This window comes from Eumetopias jubatus, unplaced genomic scaffold, assembly GCF_037043125.1.
Source record: "Eumetopias jubatus isolate StellerSeaLion01/CBP00866 unplaced genomic scaffold, mEumJub1_p1.0 scaffold_7, whole genome shotgun sequence".
NCBI lineage: Eukaryota > Metazoa > Chordata > Mammalia > Carnivora > Otariidae > Eumetopias > Eumetopias jubatus.
The window spans coordinates 72,642,208-72,665,588 of record NW_028274813.1 but is presented as its reverse complement, the minus strand read 5'-3'; the positions used below and the strand labels follow the sequence as shown (position 1 = coordinate 72,665,588).

The window sequence follows — 23,381 nt, the reverse complement described above, 5'->3', positions numbered from 1 at the left end:
GGAGACTCAGCTACCTACTTGTGTGCAGTGGAGGCACAGTGTCTTCTTGTCAGCTGCAGCCCGTACCCAAATGCTCCAGCTGAGGCTCCTGCAACTGTTAGGTGGGGAACTTGCTAAGTCAGGCACGACCTCTAAAAGAAGCTTTAAGGAAAAGCAACTATTAGTCAAGATCCTTGTGCCCATGTTGACAATTACTGGTATGGTTCACGGAGTCATATCACTGCATTCACCACCTTCTCTGTGCTTTTCTATGGGAATCAACATAGTTAATATTTTTAGAGGTCACTCAGATGATACCAACTCCACGACCACCCCATTACGCCCTGTGGGAGAAAGAAAACCTTTTCAGAAAGAAAGCACCAACAACTGGTATGTGCACCACCCATCATGGACTCTGCCTGACAGTGTCATGGATGGAAAATCCAGTTTATTTTTGGTCTGATCTTCCCATCTAGAACAGACACAATTATAGGTAAAGTTCTGCTTGCAACTTTTTCCTTGCTGGACCTATTAGCAAAGAACAAAGAGTGGGAACCAGAAAGCATCATGATTTGATTCAAACAAAAGCTTTTCTTTGGCACTTGCAGGATTCTTATTTACTCCCTTCATCTTTGGGTTGCTGCTTAGGCTAGGTGCTTCATGAAAGTAGTGGTCGGGCTTTCTCAAGATGTTACACATTAATGTGAACAGTTAGTACTTGAAGCAGTCTCCCAAACGAAAGGGACTAGCTAAACTAAGTAATGTAAAGCTAACATAAACTTAGCTTATTTCTTTTTTTTTTTAAAGATTTATTTATTTATTTTGAGAGAGTGAGAATGAGAGAGAGAGAGAGAGAGTACATGAGAGGGGGGAGGGTCAGAGGGAGAAGCAGGCTCCTCGCTGAGCAGGGAGCCCGATGCAGGACTCGATCCCGGGACTCCAGGATCATGACCTGAGCCGAAGGCAGTCGCTTAACCAACTGAGCCACCCAGGCGCCCAAACTTAGCTTATTTCTGTTATAGTATATTTTTTCAGTGAAATATTATGTACTCACATATACTGTATTTACAGAGTTTGCAATGGAAACTACTGTTTTTTGAGAGTAAATACAATAGGCCCTGTACTTTGCAAATATTACCTCATTAAATTTTCAAAACAACTCTGATGGATCATTGTTCTTATTCTCAGTTAACGGATTAGGAAATGCAAATTCAGAAAAGATCAAAGTTGCCTCCTCCCTTCTGAAAAATAACTGATAGAATTCAAAATTAAGTCTATCTGACTCCAAAGGCTATGCTTTCTCCATTACATGCCCCATGTTAAATATCACAGGAGAAAAAAAATTACCCACAGTACAACCACAGTTATATACCAAAACAGTACATGAAACACTGGAATAAGATGTGTTTGCTGTGTGAATAAAATAACATGTTCACATTGACCCCAAGATGTTTGCAACAGTATTAGTGCTTTTTGAGTACTGGGCTTAACACTTTATTTTCTGCTTTATAATATTCTTTATTTTTCAAACTACTTAGCAGGAGCTCAATACTGAGCATTATTTAACAAACAAAAAAATACAATCCGCTTTATTTTATTTCATTTATTTAATTTTTTGTGCACAGTAAATATATACAGTATTTGGTTTGGTTTCATTTTTTTAGAGAGAGCATGCACAAGACAGAGGGAGAGAAAGAATCTCAAACAGGCTCCATGCTCAACGTGGAGCCCAGCTTGGGGCTCAGTCTTATGCCCGAGATCATGACTTGGGCCAAAATCAAGAGTAGGAGGCTTTAACTGACTGAGCCACTCAGGTGCCCCTATACAGTTTTTATTTGTCCATAATACCTTAAAAAATCTTAAAAAATGGGGATTAAAAGGAAATAGTAGGAGGAATTAACCAAAAAGCCACTTTATGCAAAAAATTCAAAAACAAATAGGTAACAGTAAAAATGTTCTTTAAGCAAACTTTGCTTCAAAGACAAAATCAGGTAAAATTTTTAAATTTCTTAAATATACTGTTAACGTAAAAATAATAAGGGACATGCTAAGTAATTCAGAAAAATCATGTACCAGAGGAATATTTGTAGCATAAGACATTTATATCGATATAATTATCAGGATGCCTGTGTGGCTCAGTGGGTTAAGCCTCGGGTCTTGGTTTCTGCTCAGGTTATGATCTCGGTCCTGGGATCAAGCCCCACACATTGGTTGGGCTCCATGCTTGGCATGGAATCTGCTTGTCCCTCTCCCTCTGCTCCTCCTCCAGCTTGAGTTCTCTCTTTCTCTCTCCCTGCTCTCGCATAAATAAATAAAATCTTTAAAAAATACATATGTATAATTATCAAATGACTATAATGCTAGTGAAGGAAAAATACAACAAGTCAAAATTAAGCAGGATTGGATTAATAAATAAAAGTAAAAATGAATGATATGAAGTGCAAAGTAAAATATCAAATCTAAACAGCTTTTAACTGTCTTTTCTGCATCTATGTACGTTTTCATATAATTCATCTTCTTAGTTCTATTACCATTATATAATATATTATGATTTCTAAAATTTAACTCTCTTGAATTCCTGGAATAAAATTCAAGTGATTATAACATATTATTTCTCAATATTCTCTTATAATTATTTTTGCTAATATCTTGGTGTTTTGCATTGATTATTTTAGTAAGATTGTTCACTGATTTTCTTTTTTTGTTGTAGGTTTTTCAGATTTTGGATCAATACTGTATTTGTTAAATAAGTTAATTTATAATTTTCTGTTTTATTTTGCCCTTGAATAATCTTTTCTTTTTCTTTTTCAAATTTTATTTAAGTTCTAACTAGTTAACATAGAGTGTAATCTTGGTTTCAGGAGCAGAATTTAGTGATTCAACACTTACATACAACACCCAGTGCTCATCACAACAGGTGCCTTCCTTAACACCCATCACCCATCTAGCCCATCCCCACCTGCCTCCCTCCATCAGCTTGTTCTCTATTGTTAAGAGTCTCCTATGGTTTGTTTCCCTCTCTCTTTTTTATCCCCTCCCCATGTTCATTTGTTTTCTCATTCTTTTTGATGGCTGAGTAATATTCCATTGCAAATATATATCACATCTTCTTTATCAATTCTTCAGTCAATGGACATTTGGGCTCTTTCCATTGTTTGGCTATTGTTGATAATGCTGTTATAAACACTGTGGTGTATATGCCCCTTCAAATCTGTATTTTTGTGTCTTGGGTAAATACCTAGTAGTGCAATTGCTGGATCATAGGGTAGTTCTATTTTTAACTATGTAAGGAACCTCCATACTGTTTTCCAGAGCAATACACTCTATTTTAGAATGCCAAAATCCAAGCAAGGTGAAACTGCATTTTGTCGTTATTATTTGACACTCGTATTAACTGGATTACAATAATTAATTATACATGACCAAATGACACAGCATTAAAACAAGATTTTTTTATTGCTAGCCCTTCAAATCACTGTGGACTAATGCTCCCTTAAGTTGGAAAGGTGCAAAAATTACAAAAAGACCTACCTTTCCTGATAATTGATTTTAATAACTATTCCTACATGTAGAGTGTTTAATGCCCTATCACCATAGGCAAATGAAGACAGCAAAGGCAGCTGGGGCTCATGAGTTTGTTAGGAAATGCTTTGCAATTGAGTGCAGTTTAAAGTTCACTGTCCAGGAAATGAGGAGATAATGCAGGGAAAGGGCAGGTAATTATTCAAAGAGGAGAGGAAGAAATCGGATACAAATTCCTGCAATGTACCTGGCAATTTTTCAGCCTGCACATGCCTCTGCCTGTTTTCTTTGCTTCCCTCCTTTTCTGTCTACACCAAGAGCCAGAAACCAGGAAGTAGAGATGGGGGGAGAATACAGCTTTTCTTTATGTAAGGTTACAAGATAGAAGTGGGAAATCCTGTGTAAGTCTCCCCAGTATTTCTAAGCCAAATATTGAAAAGTGAAAACAGCAGGAAGAAGAATGTATTTGTTTGTTTTTTTTTTCATTTGAAGACCCAGGAAGAAAAGATTTAGAAGACCAAATAACTAATCACTCCATAGATGGCCATCCTTAATATACTAGGTATGTTCCTTAAAAGTGGTGTATAAACTGGATTTATTATCTTATCAGCCCCCCTTCAGCCTCAAGATTTGTATGGGGACAGAATTGAAAACTAAAAAATCACAATATCAACCCTAATTATTCACTGCAAAAATCATCCTACCCTTAGCAGTTAATAGTGTGCATGCCCTCAAGCTCTTCCGTACATGGTACCTGTTAGAGATTCAGTCTCCAGTGTATTTAAGACAGATATAAGGGCATCCCTTAAGGCTTGTTATAAATTATGACAAAATTTTAACATTTATTAGATTCATATAGCATGTAAAGGAAGTCTATTAAATTATTTTTATCCAATTTTCAATCTGTTTAAAATATTTCATAATGTTAGGTGTTTGTTTCATACATGGTAGGGAGGGGTCGTAGGAGACTTCCCACATATGGCTGAATGCATGACACACTGGGATGTGAGCCAAGTTCATCATCATTCTTGGCTACACCTCACAAGGATGAAAGTGGGTCCTTTTTTCCCTTAGCGATGGCTGTGTAAATGGCCAGGAGTTTTGACCCATGAATCCCACCCCATTTTTTCTAAGGAGAAAATCTGCTAAGAGAACAACCACCACAACAACAAAAAACATGAAGTTTGAGATGTTGTCTCCCAAGTTTTACAACAAAGTAAATATTCAGCCATAGGGATTGAGCCGTCAATTTGTTAATGTTCTAAGAAAAGAAAACCTCTAAAATACAAAGATTATAAAGTGAAATAGGAAGTGTTTATAGGGTAATACTAGGTTAAAGAAACAGACAATTCCATCACCCCATTCTTCGAGCATTCTTATTGTTGCACCCACTAAATCCTTTTGTTTTCTTTAAGCTTCTGTCTCAATAATTATGTTTCTTATTCAACAGGGTTTTTAAGGCTCTCCTCACTACCTTCCTCTTTTTGTCCTTGCCTGGCACACTTGAATGCAGAAGAGCCCATATCTCTTCACAATGTCACCTGAAAGTACTCAAGAGATATACTCAAAAAATAAATAAAAGTGCATATTTTTATAAGCTTCCAAGGCCTTCAGCTTATATCTCAAAACCCAAGTGTCTGGGAGCGCTTGGGTGGCTCAGTCAGTTGGATGTCTGCCTTCGGCTCAGGTCATGATCCCAGGGTCCTGGGATAGAGCCCCACATCAGGCTCCTTGTTCAGCAGGGAGACTGCTTCTCCCTCTGCCCTTCTCCCATGCTCGTGCATGCTCTCTCACTCTCTTGCTCTCTCTCAAAAACAAAAAACAAAACAAAACAAAACAAGAAAAGCATGTGTCTGGCATCTTGATGGAATGGCATTCTTTATGACCAAAATTTCCTTTGGAGAATGTGAGCACTTTTCCCTGCACCGGTTCAGAGCTGCACAAGGAGGACAGTTACAAATCCCAATACTGCCTAATTCAGGCAGATGAGGAGCCAATTCCAGAGATGCCGGAAGGGGATCTGGGCCAAGACTCCCAAGTGACGACACTGAAAGGAAAGCCTCCGGACACCCATTCCCAGCCATCCTGCACATGGTAGGTGTTCACTGAGTATACTTAGTATCAGTTTGTCTTATTACAGTAACTACATTGTTAGCTAATGGGCTCTTTTCACAAATGCTATTCCAGGCATTGACGTCACTTAAAACACAAGTCTCCATGAGCAACAGATCCTCCCACTTCAAGCCAGTCAGACCAAAAGTGTCTGACTCTCCCTTCCGGACTCAAGGAAGCTACTGTACTGTTCCAAACTATGACCTCCTTTCGTTTTTTCTTTTTCCACTTTGATGGGTCTATTTATACTTTCAAAAGAAAACATGGGTGGTTGACTTTTTTGTTTGCTTTCTTGTTTGTCTGTTTTTACAAGAAGACCCCTAAGATACAAAGAAGCCATTAGTCCTCCTGCAGTTGGTCCAATCTGGCTCAGGGATATGGAGAATTTACAAGTCAGATGCCAGAGACTTAGCTGTTCTGGAGGGGGTCAGTGCAGCTGGAAAGGGAAGAGTTTCTATCTCACTCTTTCCTGTTCCATGCTGTTAACAAGAACCAAACAGAATTTACCTCTTGAAAGAGTAAACTCTCACCGAAATAACACTCTAATTCTAATTTCAAGACTAAAATGTATTTGTTGCAAAAGAAAAACAACAAATTAAGGGAACATTTATAACTTCAACCTACAGAAATTACCACTGTTAACTGCTTAGCGTTTATACTTTCCACTTCACCTGTGTTCGTGTATATAAAAAAAATATGTCTAGAAAGATGTGGGGAATTCACATTATTTCAAAGAACAGGTGTTTCTCAAAGTCACTGCAAGAAGGTACTTCTGTTTCTTCAAAACAATCTCTTTATATAGTTAAATATAACCTCCCATTTCTGACCTGTGAGTCCTGGTAAGAAACCTCCAGAAATCCCTTCCCAGTGAGTTGATGACAAGACACTATCAGTGGATAGTGTACATTCCCTGGATAATGTACATTCACTAACGAGCCATCAATAGATACCAAGTTTACTTTCACATCATTGCTAGCACTGGTCCCTCCCAGGTAACTAAACCCCATCCTGCACCCTGAGCAGCACTCCTGGATAAGCCAGCTAGAACGGCACTTGGCTGATGTGTGTTTTATGTTTCAGGGCCTGGGACAGCAGGCTGGATCAGACCTCAAGAGTAAGTAGTGACTGGAACAGAGGGGAAGACTGTGGCCCTCTTTTGTAAATATGGTACCTCGTCTCCACACCTTGTTGATCTCTACTGGTTTTGACAGTATCCAAACCAGGCACCGGAATATATTCATTACAGAGGGTGGGGATGCTCTGGAAAAGGAGATACCAGTTTTGCCATAGGAAGGTTTTACTCAAAGCATACAGCAAGTGCAACACATTTGTACATCAGAAATCTGGTACCTACAGACACTGGCCTGCATCACTGTGCTCTGAGAGAGATGCATAAGGAGAACGTCACATACAAGAACACCAGTGCACGGGAGGAGAGAGGTCAGGTCACAGCTAGGCACACCGATGATTTTTCTAAGGTAGTAATTAGGATATACTGGACCCGGAAAGGTCTATTCTAATGATCTAATCGCTATTTAATTGTAGGCAAAGAGCTTAAGTCCTTGGAATTTCTGTTTCCTGAAATCAGAGATAATTATTTTATAAGCTTTTAAAAGACATGGCTTCAACACATGGGTTAAGTGCCTGGCATGTCTTGGGTGCTCAACAAATGGTAGATACCGTTTTGCTCTTTCTCAATAACTAACTTTGGCCTCAAAGACCTTTCTATCAATATCTGAGGAGCTCTATTATACCACACTGGCAAAATAATATTAATAACAATAACAACCCTAAAGCACACATCCAGGACCCATCCCATCCCTGGTCACCGTGGTAGGCATTGCAGTGCATGTTCAGCAAATGCAACCATTAGAGGATAAAAGGAGCCTGAGGCATTCATTCCCAAACTCACGGCCATGAGCAGACCTGCCCGCCTGTGCTGCCCAGCCTGCCGTGGGCACTAATGGCTCCATCTTCCCTCTTCAGCGGGGACTGAGCCACCCTCAGGGCTGGAGGTGGGAGGATGGTCCCCTGGCAACACATACCAGATGCTTTGGGGCCAGGGAGAGAGAGGAGTGACCTAAGCCAGGCTGTGCTCTCTCCTGCCGTCCTGGCGATCTTCTTCAGATGAGGGTGTGCTAAATGATCTGTTCAGGACCATCTCACTGTGGCTCACAGATCCAACCGGCCCTGTTCTTGGTCGTTGTCACTTCCTCTGCAGGATGCAGTAGCACCCAGAGAGTCATTCAATCTCAACCTGAGATATTCACACAAGAAGGGGAGTTTGTGGCTCTGAACTGCAAATACTTTGCAAGTAATCCCACTTACGTTCTTCCTTGGTTTGGGTGTCACCCCAGTGGGGAGATATTTCAAGTGATTTTTTTCAAAGTTCAGGCTCCTCCAGGAATGGATGGTTTTCTGGGAGCTGGTAGAAAGCAGCCAAGACCATCATTCTCACCATCTCGGCTGTGAGGCCAGGAGACTCGGGGAGTATTTCTGTGCACTTAGGATGCCCACGGCAGGAAGAACAGTAAAAACTGGAAGGCCAAAACCTCAGAGCTTATACCCCAGACTCACCTGCTGCCAGGACCCGGAGACCCACAGACCCTAAACTGAAAAGAAGATCAAAAACTGTGGGCAGCTTAACTGTAGCGTGGGAAGGAAATGGGTGGCTGTGTTGCAGGAAAAACCACCTGTTACTGCATTCAGTCCACAATGGCTTCATTCTGCAGTCCTAAAATGGACTCATCTTCAAACCCTAGCTGACTGAAAAAACAGGCAGTATTTTCTTTTAATTTTAATCATTTTCTTTTTTCTTTAAACTTTTGATATATTTCAAATTATAAAAGCAATTCTGCTTACTGTAATAAACGAAACAATACGAATATGATAAAGAAAAAGTTAACCCTCACTCACCCATTCTCTCTCATTCCTAGGAGGTAAATAATTTTAACAACCTGCTGAGTGTCCTCCCCACCATTCTCCCTGTTCATATAAATATAAACAAACATATATATAGGGTTGGCTGTTTGGTTTGTATGCTTATTGTTTTGTTGGTTTGTTTTTATTGATAGATGTGTATGTGTATGTCGTTTTCACATAGTGTAATCATAGGCATCCCTACAGGTCAGTAGATATTATTCTAACTCATTCATTTTTTTAAATTTATTTTTATTTTTTTATTGAAGTGTATTTAATGTGCAGTGCTATATTAGTTTCAGGTGTACAATACAATGGTTCAACAATTTCATACATTACTCAGTGCTCATCATTTTAACTAATGTCTAACAGTCCATAGCATGAATGTACCATAGTCTACTCAAGCATTTCTTTATTGATAGATACTCAGTTTTGTCTGTTTAGGACTATTGCTGTGATAAAGAACTGTATCTATATTTGCAGTTTATATCTTTGGAATAGAATTCTAAAAATTTGATTACTGGATCAAAGGATATCTTTATCTTTGTTTTTAACAGACTTTTTAGATTACTTTCAAGTAAAGTTGTAGCATGTCACACTCTAACCAGTAATTTGTGTGTATTTTCCCTTTATTCTTGCAAGTTTTAGACAATATGGGGTGTTTCAAATTTATAAATATGATAGGCTAAAAATGAACTCATTGTTGCTCTAATTTGCATTTCTCTGATTTCCAGTGAGATCAAAAGTTTATGGCCAATTGAGTTTTCTCTTCTGTAAATAGCCTTTTGTGTCTTTGTCCATTCTTCTTTTAGGTTATTTACTTCTCATTAATAAGATATAGCTAGAGATGTCAAAATTTTCTGTCATTTCCTCAGTCTATTTGTTTTCTGACTTTGTTTATAGTACATGGCATGGTACGTTTTGCCTTTGAATATACTCCAAATTTCATATAGTCATATATGTCTGTTTTTTTCTGTAGCTTCTGATTTCCACCTGTTGGAGGAAGTCATCGAGCAATATGAGCACTGGTTGACCTTCAAGCTGGACCCCAGCAATCGGACAGTCCTTGCCCCCTTCCTTATCTTTGAAATGTACATCTTACGCACCATTCCCACACTAGCAGCCACTTCAAGGTTGCAGCCTTAAGAGAGCAGTGTGTTGTTGAGACCATCTGGACTGAATACATGACAGAACTCAGCTAAGGCCTCTATATAAACTTAAGATTCAGGGTGGCAGGGGCAGAGATCTACTCATCCTGAGGCCACCCAAGACAGACCTCATATCTAAGTCTCTTTGCTTATTAAACCTGCCACCTACTAATCTGGAGTGTTCTGCCTCTTCCTTCTGTCTTTCCTCACCCCTGTGTATCAGGGCCAGTTTCAGATTTCACTTAGGAAACTCCCGAGATTTCAAACCAACATCACCTGACTTCGAATATCTCCCATAATCCATATATATACAAATACTCTTAGATATTTAGCCAGTAGTCTTATTTTGATTTTTACCATAAAGTCTTTTGGCCATCTGGAAATTATCTTTATTTATACAGTCTATTTTCCACCACTGCAATGTCCTTGTCATATTTTACTTTCTTATATATATGTATGCGTAATCAAACGGTATATGTCCTCAAGACATTTGCTTGCTTCCAAACATTACAGAAGAGTGTAAGAATCACAGCAGAATTGGGTGCTATTGAGGATAATCGCTAAATTCCACAGCAACAACACGAAAGAAGAAATTCTTGGCCATTCGACTGGGGTGAGAGGCAAAACCCGTTTGATGTTAGCGAAAGAGACATTAGAGGGGAGACTGGGAACATCAAGAGGTGACCCTTCTGGAAAATGCTCGTCTTGTGCAGAAAGGAGGAAGATGTTTAACTTGTCCCACCTGACTCCTCCTAAGTTTAGGTCTGCCTACAGTCATGTGTCTAGATAGTAATGAGCTTCTTAACTGGCTGAACATGTCAGGTTCTTGTGGCACAAGAGAAAATACAAGAGAAAGATAGCCAGAGCTAAAAGAAGGTGCAGTAGCCTATATCCCACTGTTTATTGACACCATTTTCCATGAATTTCCTGTGAGTGTAATGAATCTGTCTAGATTCTGAACCAACTTGTCTGAACCTACACCTGCATCCAAAGAGCTGCTACCTAGGAGGGGTTCCTAGCAGCAGGAGGCTGTGGAGTGGTCCAAGTGTGGGCTCGGTGAGGAGGAAGACACTGCACCCAAGGCTTCCAGGAAACTGTAGGTGGAAGGTTCTGCAGCCCCTGAAGAAACCACCAACACACCATCATGAGAAAGCAAGCATTTGAATATCAGCTGCTGAGATGTAATCTCTAGTCAGGCAGAGATAACCAACAAGAAGAGGCAAGAACCTCTCCTTCCCAATCTGGGGCTGTTCACATAGAGGAAGAGTAGTCTAACCACCAGGGAAATAAGGCTGCTCAGCCCAGGAGAGAATGAGAGTTCCTTATTCTCTGTCCAGCCTCTGAGGGGTGACAAGGGATGAAGTCTGGAAGGACAGCACAGTCCACCTGTCATTGGAGCTACTGGAGCCTTCCACTGGAGGAGGAGGGCACAGCTTTGAGTCTACATGGTAATTAAGGTTTAAGATGAATACATGAATAGTTGGAGCAAAGCTGGTGTAATAAGTGAGAGAAAAAGGAAGGGTAACCAGTTTCCTAGTGGAAAAGAGAAGGTTGATAAAGCAAACTATTAGCAAATATCAAGAGAAATTAAAGCCGATTCCTGTTTTTATCCTATGACTTGAAATACTCTCATCAAACCAGTAATATTTGGATCTCTTCTGGACTTTACCATGTTCTGCTTACTGGCTTAATCCCGTGCCTAGATCATATTGTTTTGTTTAGAGTAAGCTTTTTTTTTTGTAATAAATAAGAAAATCCAATTTTAATATTCTTTTTCAAAATGTAGTTCACAATTCCAGGATATTTGTTCTATCTTATTCATTTTGCCTTGTTCAAACAGTGGGATTCTGATTGGAATCACATGGGAAAGTTTGACATTTTAGGACATTATGTTTTCCTATACGGAAATGTTATCTGCCGGTTCATTTATTTAGATCTTATTTTAGCCCTTTAAAAGTAAGTTTTGCTCGTTTGTTTCCAGAAAAGTTGGGAAAATGAAATGAATCCCTGAATAAGTGGAGAGCGAATGTCTCATCTTCTGTGTTTGTTTCTCTCTCTGAGCAGAGTAGATGGCCAACGGAAAGTGGAGCAGCATCCCCAGCCCACAAGTACCTAGGAGGGAGAGGATCCTATTTTTAATGGCTGTGACAGAAGACTGTTGGTTTTTATGTTCCAGACACAATGCTGGGAAAGACCTTGTCCTTTAGAGCCTTCCTTATTCCAGAGCTCAAGCAGAAAACAAGAGTAAGAGCCCCAACCAGTAAGAAGAACATGGCACTCTGCGGGACACAGAGAGCAGGTACCAAGTTCTGCCCTATGATCATGAGGACCCCGGCACCTTCAGTCTGTACGTGACCCCACAAGTAGGCCACTGACTTCCGCTACTAATCAGCACAAAATAATGTTTTTCATGTTCATATCCGAGGCTTTTCTGTTTCCTTCTCTCTACATACTTTATTAGGCAATGTAAAATATCTTAGGCATAAGGCCTATACACAGAGAGCTTACTATCTAATAGACATGAGAATATCTCACTCGATGTAAGCTTTGTAAGACATCAATTTTTTTCTTACCAATAAGCATTCACCTAATGAGAGTTGAATGAACAAATGACCCATGTGTAATACAAGGCATATTTATACCCAATGGTTAGAATTTATATGGAGACAAATTTCAGCTAGAGTTTTTTCAAAACAAAATAGAAAACTTTGAAGTGTAAAAAGTGCCTCATTACCAAAAATATTCAAAGAAAAGTGGAATGTTCTCTTTCCAGTGATGTTATAGAATTACAATCTGATATGATTTTGTGCAAAATCAAGAATTTTAAGTTTTGAATGGGGAAAAAATGCCATAAAAGAATCAAACAGCTAAAATGCTTGTAAAATTCACCACTGATAAAAAAATCACTTCCAGATTCATGGAAACTGGAATTAGAGTTTGTACTTGAAGCATGTGTAGTAATTTAAATGAGGGGCATTCTAGGCAGGGTAAATTATTAAGGGCAAAGTTCAAGAAGTAATAAGCAAGAAAAGCTTAGGAAATTAAAAGTTTTTAATATTACTAAAAAGGACAATTTTTATTGGGTAGCACTGTGAGATAATATGAAATGTTAGCTTGAGGCAACTGTTAGTCCAAGAGACCACACAGAACGGGGTTTCCTTTCAGACAGAGAAGTCATGAGATTATCCATCTTTACCATAATCAAAATTAAGGAATAATTTAAAATTGTTTTTCAGAATGAGCTGTTCATTTACATTTAAACTATTAAATAACATCAAAGATTTACTTTTATAAGCACATTTCTAAATGTATGGAAATACTGGATTTCCATAAAAATCCATTCGAAGAACAGATAAATTTCTTTTTCCCTGAGCAATTCAACCAGCAACTAATAGCCCATATTGGAGAAAAGGAAAAATATAAACACTTTCCCAAATGTGTTTCAATTTTATGATCACTTTCCAGCCTGAGTTTCATTTGTGGGAAGGGAGAGATTAACCACTTCTCCCCATTCATTAACCTCATAAAGAACAAATTTTAAATCAAATAATACAGACCAAACACATAAAACACAGCTACATTCTGCTTCACTTTATACTTTGTTCTCTTCCTTGTCTGGCTGCAAAAACCCTTGCATGATTTTCTCTGAAAATAACTCCTGAATTCACGTGAGATTTTACCCTCCTTTGAACCTGTACCAGCGTGGTTCAGCTATGTTCCCGTCTACTTTCTTGCTGTTCAGGGGATTAAATTGCCACCAAGGATAAACCAGGCAGAAAGTCCTTAGATGTTAGGGCTAAATTCTAATTTACCCCCCTGTGTCTTTCTTTTATCATCCCGAACATGTTTGGTGCCTAATTTGGTTTACTCTTAGAAAAATATGGTTTGGTGTACATAAAACAGAATGGTTCTTCAGGCAACAATGTGCTAAGTTTTTAGGGATCTTGTAGCTCTGTTTTTCTACTAATTGGTGCAGATTTTGAGAATCAAGTAAACACTCAATAGACATTAACACTATACTAAAACTGATACGGTTGTTCTGCCTTTTGGTGATTCTCTTATTTCCACATCATTCAGAAGAGAAAGGCATTCTTTAAAACTAGAAACTGACAACAGTGAGAAAGAGAAATCTATGTTATCAAATAGAAGGCTTTCTATAATATTATTCAGTGATGGATGAAAGAAGTTTGGATGGATGAAAGTCAAAGTTTGCACCATTTATTTTCATCAATATCTACAGTCCATCCTGGAAAAGCAATCAACAGAGTCAGAATAATCCCACTCACTCAGGGACCTCTGTTCCTGTCAACGGAAGATTTTCTTGGTGCAGAATGTTGGGCGATGCTACAACAGACTCGTTTTGATCTTGAATGGTGGAAAAGAACACGGACAATTTGGAGGAAAGAGAGAAGAAACAGGCATGGGCCATGGACGGAGAAGATTGGTCCAAAAAGGCACACTCAAGATTTGTTATTAGAATAGGCTTCCAGCATCTCAAAACTAGAAACCAGTGTGGAAAAGAGGGTACACACAAAGATGCAAGAAATAAATTAGTATAACTGCTTTGAAGACAGATTTCTTTAAGTGGACATCTGTGCCTTTCATGATTTTCTGCCCGATAGAGCCTCCATATTTTTGTGAGTTGTGCAAGTTATTCACTGTATGTGTGGGAGCATCATTCACATCTTAATCTAAGAGACAGAGAAAGACAGCGTTGAGATATGAAGAAAGACAGATTTCTGAGAGCAGCATCTGAGTATAGATCCAGCTCTGCCAAATACTCTCTTTGGAGAACAAGCTGGCATGAGTCAAGACTCTGTCATTTACAAACAAAAGATCCATAATTAATACAGCCAAAGGGAGGGGAGAAACTTTTGCACTATTTTATAAGCTGAATTTATGGTGCATGGAAGCATTTTCTAGTCAAAATAATTAGAATTATATAAAGGCAGGTAATCATCGGCTTACCTTCATTATAGTGAATATGAGTCATGTTAATCCAAAGTATGTTTACATACTGATTGGAAAAATTTGGAAAAATACTGAAAACATTCACAACTCTGCCACACAGGTAAACACTCATTTTTACTTGTTTCTCTTTCACTTTTTTGCACATTATTACATCATATGGTAGGAACAATTTTATGTTCTTTTATTAACAGTCTCATTTTTGTCATTTAAAACCTGGCATTCATAGTTTAAGTTGATGATGATCTACTACTCTACACCATAGGTATGCCACACTTAACTTTATAATTTTCCTGTTTGGCGATATTTTGGTTCTTTATTTCCAATTTTAAATCCTTTAAAATAGCATTATGGTAACCATCTTAAATCTAAATTTTATTCATTCATTCATTCATTCATTCACTCATTTATTAAGCAATCTCTATACCCAACATGGGGATCAAACTCACAACCCTGAGATCAAGAGTCACCACAGCTAGGTGCCCCTTAAATCTAAATTTTAACTTAAAATTTTCATCATTTCATTAGGACAGCATCCTAGAACTGGACTTAGTGGTTCAACGGGTAAAAACAGTTAACACCCTTTTTGTTCCTCGTCTTTCTTAATAACAAAACTCTTTTAAAAAGTTTTCTAAATTTATGATCTTTACACCATCCCCCCTGTATACTTGAACCCACTCCAGTCAGATTTCATTCCTACCATTTCACTGAAATTACTCTTGCTAAGGTCCCAAATGAGTTTCCAATCAACAAATCCGATGATCCATTACAATTCTTTATCTTACCAAATCTCAGAAAAATGTGACATTGTGGCTACACTCTCCCTGAACCCCATCTTTGCCTAAATTCTGGGACTCTGTGTTCTCCTGGTTCGCCTTCCACCTCACAAACCACTCTGGCCCAGTCTTCTTCTCTAGACTTCCCCCCTTCTTGCTGGCACTCTACACATTGCATTGTCTCAGGGTTCAATTCTAAAACATATTATCTACTTACATTTATCGTTTTTTTCAAAGATTTTATTTATTTATTTGAGAGACAGTGAGCCAGAGAGAGCATGAATAAGGGGAGGGATAGAGGAAGAGGAGAAGCAGACTCCCCACTGAGCAGGGAGCCCCATGTGCGGTTCCATCCCAGGACCCTGAGATCATGACCAGAGCCAAAGGCAGACGCTTAACTGACTGAGTCACCCAAGTGCCCCAACATTCATCCTCTTTTTAAATAATCTTGAAGGGGTTCAAGACATACCACCCAAAAATATGCCACTTTGACATATTGGTATTTTGAGCTGAAGGCACTTAGAAAACAGCAGGAGCAAGAAGGGATCTCTGACAACCCGCCCCCACACACACACAACTCTTTTTCTTCCTGATAGCAAGAGGTGAGACTCCTGTATGAAAGACGCCCTCGATATCCCAGAAAAGAAGCATTCCTAACACCAGAGCTGGGAGTTGTGCAAACTGACCTTGTTAAAATCACTCTTTTCTTCCCCTTTCAGCTACCCATGTGTTCTAGTTCCTTGTCCGCAGTTGCCACTCTTGGTTCAACTCAGCATATAAGCACTTAGTTCTGGCTACTTCTTGGGAGTCCCCATTTTTCCGTGAAGGTTTCCCTGTACATGTACAAATTATTAAATAAAATCCACATGCTTTTCCCCTGTTAATCTGCTTATTTCAACTTAATTTTTATGCCCAGCTGGAGACCCTAAAAGGGAGAAGGTAAGGCTCTACCTCCCCTACGATCTCATCTAGAAATATGGCTTTAATTACCACTGACTTATCCACTGATGGATGATTCACAAATTTACATCTCCAACCCAGCCCTCTCTGTTGAAAGCCAGGCTCATACATACTGTAACCTTTATAACATCTATGCTGGATGTCTAATTGGCATCTATCTAATATTTAACATATCCAAAACATAATGCCTGATTCCCTCCCAGAGGCCCTTCCCTTGCTCTTCTCCATCTCAAGGGGAAAAAAAAGGCAGTATAATGTATCTAGTGATTAGAGCCAAACACCTTGGAGTCTTCTTTAACTCCTCTCTTCCTTCATACCCCACACTGTCAAACAAACCGTCCACACAAGACTTATTGCCTATCAGAAAAAGTCTGATTTCATTTTTCAATTCAAATAATGTTACATGCTGGATTTCAGTGACAATAATGGTGTTCAGGGACAGGCCACCTCAAATTATGCCACTATGGCATATTGATTACTTTGAATTAAAGTCACTTAGGAAACAGCTGGTGCAAGAAGCACACTCTGACCCTCCTCTGTCCCCCTGAAAGCTGGAACTAAGTTCCCCATGTGAAGGGGTACCCTTCCTGCACCTGGAGGTAAAAGCTATCCCTATTGCTGGAGATAGGAAAGGTAAGGCCTGGAAGGTTGCTTAAACAAAACTTGCTACTTCATTACTAATTTACTACTTCAAGCCCAAACCCCTTTGTCTTGTCAATTCTTGACAACTGTATTGTTTCTTTGGATAAAAGATAGAAAAGCCACCTGCTTTGTTCACTTCTTTGAGACTCATATATCTTTGAGCACCTCTGTGTACAAATAAATATTTTTCTTCTGTTAATCTGTCTTATGTCAATGTCATTATTAGACCAGCCAAAAAACCTAGAAGGAAAGAGAGGGAAAGTTTCTCTTTTCCCTGCAACAACCAATTCATTTCTAAATGCTAATTCTAAGATGATAGATGATAGATAGATAGATAGATATAGATGATAGATAGATAGACAGACAGACAGACAGATAGAGAGATAGAGAGATAGATAGATAGATAGATAGATAGATAGATAGATAGATAGATAGATAGATGCAAGGAATCTTGTCTTGAGGTTGCTGCCTAATTAAAATATATCCCTGTCTTGTTACAGTTCTTGCTTAGCTATTAAGAACTCTCCCTCTGAAGAAACCAATAAATTATCTCCTTGTGTGGTACTTTGGAGATTTTGGCACTCTGGAGTAATACACCATAGTAATAAGATTCAGAATGGTTGAAACACATACTTTTTTTTTAAAGGGAAGGGTAGAGTGGAAAGGGAAATGGGAAAGCATAGCAGCATGACATCGGGATCTCAAGCATGTTCTAGAGCAGACACCAGTTTTAAGAAAATCATATACACAGTTGGATTCCTCTAGAATTATCTATGCCGACATAACCCATGGGAAGTCTTCATACAACTCTGAGAGTACATGAACCCCAGTTTGAAGACTACTGGTCTAAAATGGGACACTATTACAATCTAGCAGAAGTATCTAGAAAAGATACAAATTATTACAACATACGGAAGAGTTATTTTCCCCACCACACACCCACACACTGATTTGAGATACTGTCCATCATATAGTAAATATCCACATACAGTTGGGCCTCTTTATTGACCTGCCATTCCATTTAATTGACCCGTCTTCTCCTCTTAGTTTGCACTTAAGAGTTTTCCTTCTTTTCTCTTTCTTTTTACTTTTATGCAATAGAAGATGTGCTCTTTTCTTCCACATGTTCTTTTAACTCTTTTTGGTTTTGTGTATAAATGCTGTATTTAAGTTGTAGTTTATATTATAACCTGTCTTTTGGTAGTGGTTTTTTTCTTCTCTTTTAGGTATTCTGGCATATAATCATTTCATCTGCAAACATGGAGGCAATATTTTACTACTTTCTTTACAATTCTTATGCTTCTAATTCTTTTTCTCTGAGCTGACCACATTAGCAAGTAACTCCAACACAATGTTAAATAGTGGTAAAGATAGCAGACTTTGTCTTCCTTTTAACCTTCATAGGGAAGTTTCTAATATTTCCCCATAAGAAGGTGCTGGTTTGGACATATGCATTTTTTTGTTGTTGTTAGGGAATTCATTAGTAATTCCTTTTTTTTTTTTTTAGTGTTTTTAACATGAATGCGTGTTGTATTTTGTCAGTGCCTTTTCTGCATCATTGGAGATGTTCATATGATTTTTCTTCCTAGCTCTTATGCAAGTTACAAAGCTACTCATTCATAACTGCAAATACTTGGCTCCTGTACTTTGCTTATATTGTTGGAAGTGCTGATGCCTATCACACATTGCCCCCTAGAGTTCATTTACTTTATATATGTCCAGTCTTCCCAACTGTATAATTGGAATATTCTATTTTGTAACATGTTATTAAACATCCCTACACCCTTAAGTTGCATGAACTTCTGGTAGCAGGCACTCAACAGTTGACCTACTACAACCCCTGTCTATCACTGCTCGGAAAATTGTCAATCTCCTTTAACTAGACACATTCCTGTTGGTACCTACCTGGAATTTTGAAATCATCATACCTGAGACAGGAAAGAAAAAAAAATTCCAAGGGAAACTCTCATATAAGTGTTACTTCTTCCAAAAAACTAAAACAATTCCTTCTATTCTTCCCAGACTAAATCCCCACCTTTGAGAGCATTCCTGGTAAGTATCCTTATCAGTAGAGAGAAAATCTTAAGAAAGATACCTAGAAGTTTTGCTAGCATTTCTGTGGTTACAGATTTGATGAGATTTGACAGTGCTCTGATTAGAAATCATGTTCTCAAGAAAGTGTAACAACTTACAAATAACCAGATCCTCCAGCGACCACCCCACATTTCTGTTGGTTTCTTCACTAGCAGAAATCAGAGGACAGGGGAGGGCAGAGCACAGTTCACCTCTGACTTTGCATGTCTGAGAGGGAGCTAACTCCAATCTGAGTTACAATTACACTGCGCTTCAAAAAAAATGCTGGAAGAAGCAGTATCCCTATTGTACATAATTTCATACATGAAGAATGGAACTAATACCCATAATTAACATCAGAGACGATCACAGCTCTTTACTCATCACCAACTCTCGGCCACTTACCTCAGACCCACAGTAAGAAGTGAAGGAGGGAAGGATGGGGTTAGGTGTGCCAGGACCGGCACTTTGTCCAAGGAATATAGCTGAGGAAATGTGTTTAATTGGTACGTACTTAGAATCATCAGAGTGAGGACTGGAGGCAAAGAACGGAAGAGAACTTCTTCCTTAATCTCTCTTCTACCAGTCCCTAATCCTTTCTGTAAATATAGGAAACCAGAAAACAGGGTTTCAGATAACTAATATGTAAAAGCTAATATGAGAAATTACTGGGATTTGCACAGGTGCCCAGACTGAAATATAAGAAACACTCAGATTTTTGCAAAACCACATTTTTTAAAGAATTTTCCTTATTGAGCACCTGGGTGGCTCAGTCAGTTAAGTGCCTGCCTTTGGCTCAGGTCATGATCTCAGGGTCCTGGGACCAAGCCCCAAGTCAGCCTCCCTGCTCAGCAGGGAGTCTGCTTCTCCCTCTACCTCCTCCTCTCACCCTGCTCATGCCTTCTCTTTCTCAAATGAATGAATAAAATCTTTAAAAACGAGAAGAGTTTTCCTTATTTATTTTACATTCCTTGGAATAAACCCCAGAGGGACCCCTGGGGTCCCTGTAGATTTCATTTCCAGGGCTGCATCATATCCTTCTCTTGGTCCTTCCCCTCCCCCTCACTCACATGTGAGCTGGACACACAAGAGCATTTTCAATATGAGCCAGATACCAGGCTGCTTTCTCACATCTGAGAATTCCCTCCTTTATATTTTCAGAGGGAATTTAGAGAAGGTCTAACTTTTTCAACTAATTTAAACCTGTCCAGATTGAAAGATATAACAAAGCCATGGCAGACTCTAACCAACGGAGGGAAAGGATCAGATCTTTTCTCAACCTTTGATTTATACCCCTCAGAGAAGGTAGTCAGAAGTCACACAGGCAAATAACTTCATAGATTTCCATTAAAGGTGAGGAGTGGGAGGAAGAGAGTTCCAGGCACGAAGAATATTCGGAAGGTCATCACTGGAGAACATTTTAACACTATGTTTTGTTTTCTTTCTTTTTCTTTGCTTTTCCCTCTCTGTATGGTCTATGTTCCTTTGATCTACCAGAACAAGTTACATTGTATTAAGGAAAACATGAAAATAAAATTTTAATTAAAACTTTGAGACCACATGGGGGCAATGCTTCCATGGGCAGAAGTGACTGGCTGGGAACTAGAACTGTGTGATGGGAGAAGCAGGAAAGAGGATATTCAATGACGAGTTTGATGTGACAGGTCAGATTTTGATTGGTTGTGAAAACAGAATGAAGACCACCCAAGCTTCCAAACCAAAAGGGGCAGAAAAATCTAGAGCAGTGAACCACTCCCACTGAACATCGTCGGTTCCAGGCCTCCAAACTGAATCCTCAGAGACTCCAGGAAGAAGTAAGAATAGAGATTCCCCTGAGAACTTCACTTATGCTCCTGTGTGTCCAGCTAAACGGTGAGTGAGGGGGAGGGGAAGGGCCAGGGGAGGGATATGATGCAGCTCTGGAAATGAAATCTACAGGGACCCCACGGGTCCCTCCAGGGTTTATTCTAAGGAATGTAAAATAAATAAGGAGAATTCTTTAAAAAACAAAAAACAAAACCAAAAAAAAAAAAACGTTTCTCATGTATGAAAATCTTCTCACTCCTCCTGAACAGGGTCAAATGGACAGCCACCAATGGAACAGAGCCCTCCTGACCTGAAAGTTCAGGAAAGAAAGAGCTTCACAGTGAACTGCAGTTACGGAGAAAATACTTTGGGTTTCTTCCTGTGGTTGAGGCAGGATCCTGGGGAAAGCCTCCACATTCTGATAGAAGTGCAATCAAACGAGAAGGAGAAGGTCAGTGGAAGATTCACAGCCAGTCTTAACAGAGAGGATCAGTACTTTTGCCTGCACGTGAACGATTCTCACCTCCGTGACTCAACCACGTCCCTGTGCGCAGCGAGGAACACTGTGCTACTCAGGCACCTGTACCCTGCGCCCAAGCTCTGCTCAGCACTGCGCCCTCTTCTACAAGGGCTCCAGGACACTGACTTTAACTCTGAGGAAAGGGAAACACGAGGGGCTTTTTATAACCTGATGTCAAATATTTCATTTGAAGATCATGGGCAGAGGGATGATGTCTTCAAATACCATCTAATGTATTTTGTTTCTCAGTGTGAAGTCTTTACTCTGTTAAAACTAGTCCAAAATCCTGAGGCTCAATATGAGAAAGGAGAGAGAACCAAAGAACAAAGAGAGAACAGAATAAAATTTTGCCCTTGAGCTCCTTTGTAGATTTTTACAAATATACTGAAAATACAAAATCTTAAAAGCCATGACCGTCAAATTCAGTAGTGAAAGAAAATAGATTTTGACATTCTGAAAAGACGGGCTTAGAAGATCAAGTACCAAAAGCTGAGGGAAAATGGTTTAAAGTTTATAAAGGGCAGAGTGTAAAGATGGCACAGTATGGTTGAAAATCTGGTTCCTCCCGAAAAGAGGATAAAATTCCAACTGACTGGCTAGGGAAGAGTCAAAGGAGGTATAGCCAGAAGTTATAAGCCAGTTGTCTTTGAAAAGTGCCCCACATCATCTCTTCTCTAGGGTCAGAACCCTGAGCAGGTGAATGGGCGGAGGGCAAGTCACACTTGGGGTGACCATGAACCGACGAGCAGTGAGTATAAACACAGCGTTTGGATCATTGTGTCTCACATCAGTACCCACCATAGAGCATCCACTACAAGGAAGTGCCCAACAACCATGCAGACAAGATGATCCCTCCAGAGGACGTCACCAGCCTATCTCTAGTCTATTTCAATGCTTAAGTAAGATTGTGAACAGATTAACTGAGGTGACAGAAGTTCTCAATGAGCCCAGAAGCATGGGTTTTCTCTCACTACATTGGATTTAGCTCCTTTGCTGCCAAATATCCAACCTGTCAACAGCAGACACAACACTGAGCTTTCAGTATGCAATCACCTCTCAAGGAGACCCACCAGCCACTGGTTGTCAAATTGATTACACTGGACCCCTTCCACTCTGGAGGTAGCAGAAATCTTTTCTTATCAGAGTTAATACGTACTCTGGGCATGATCTACCTTCCCTCCACCCTGCCACACATAGCAGCATGGACTGAGGGCTCAGAGTGGCTGGTTGATTATCATGATGATTATAGGATTTCACATCCCTTTGCATCAACAAATTCACTTAATAGCAAGGAGGTGTGACAATGGACATGTGACCGTTGGGGATACTGACATTCCTACAGTATTATCAACAAACCACACTGGAATGATCACTTAAAGGTGAGGTAAAGCCCCAGTTAAGGACACTGCTCTGAGATCTTGGAGAGCTATTCCTTATGATGCTATGTTCCTATTAGATAAAATACATGGGTCTGGGAGCCAAGGGGTAGAAGTAGGACTATCTCCCCACCAACTCTTACTTTCAATGACTCACTTGGATGTTGACATTTCCTGTTCTCACACTGTTCTGGACTAGAGGACCTGTTTCCCTTTGAAGGGAAAGGAAAGGGGGAATACTGCTACCAGGGAAACACAGAGAAGTTTTCACCTCACCTAAAATTACATATACCACTTGGTCATTTGGAGGTCCTCATGCCAGAAGACCAGAAGGCCAAGAAAGGAATTACTACACTGGCAAGGGCAATCAATTTTGATTATCATGAGGATATAGGGTGGTTGCTACCCAATGGGAGCTGGGAAAAATATGGCTAAATCTCAGGGGATTCACTGGGATGACTTATAGTGCTTTCATGACAGTGATTACTATAAATAAACAATTGTAGCAACTATGACCTGAGAAGGGAAGAATAATGAGGGGCTTAGACCCTTCAGGGATAAAGATCTTGGTTATCTCATT

At 39.4% G+C, this 23,381-nt stretch overlaps 1 long non-coding RNA gene across 3 annotated transcripts; it reads left to right on the top strand.

Moving 5' to 3' along the window:
- Nucleotides 1-2,766: 2,766 nt before the first annotated feature.
- Nucleotides 2,767-22,887, top strand: LOC114217818 (uncharacterized). 3 transcript variants are annotated; one of them, XR_015768530.1, is made up of 6 exons: nt 2,767-4,063; nt 4,952-5,595; nt 6,694-6,727; nt 9,512-11,979; nt 20,792-20,971; nt 21,175-22,887. It is a non-coding gene; the product is annotated as an uncharacterized LOC114217818 (long non-coding RNA). The 3 variants fall into 3 exon arrangements; XR_015768531.1 differs by having other exon boundaries at nt 2,767-5,595; nt 9,512-11,128; nt 11,745-11,979; XR_015768529.1 differs by having other exon boundaries at nt 2,767-5,595.
- Nucleotides 22,888-23,381: the final 494 nt, after the last annotated feature.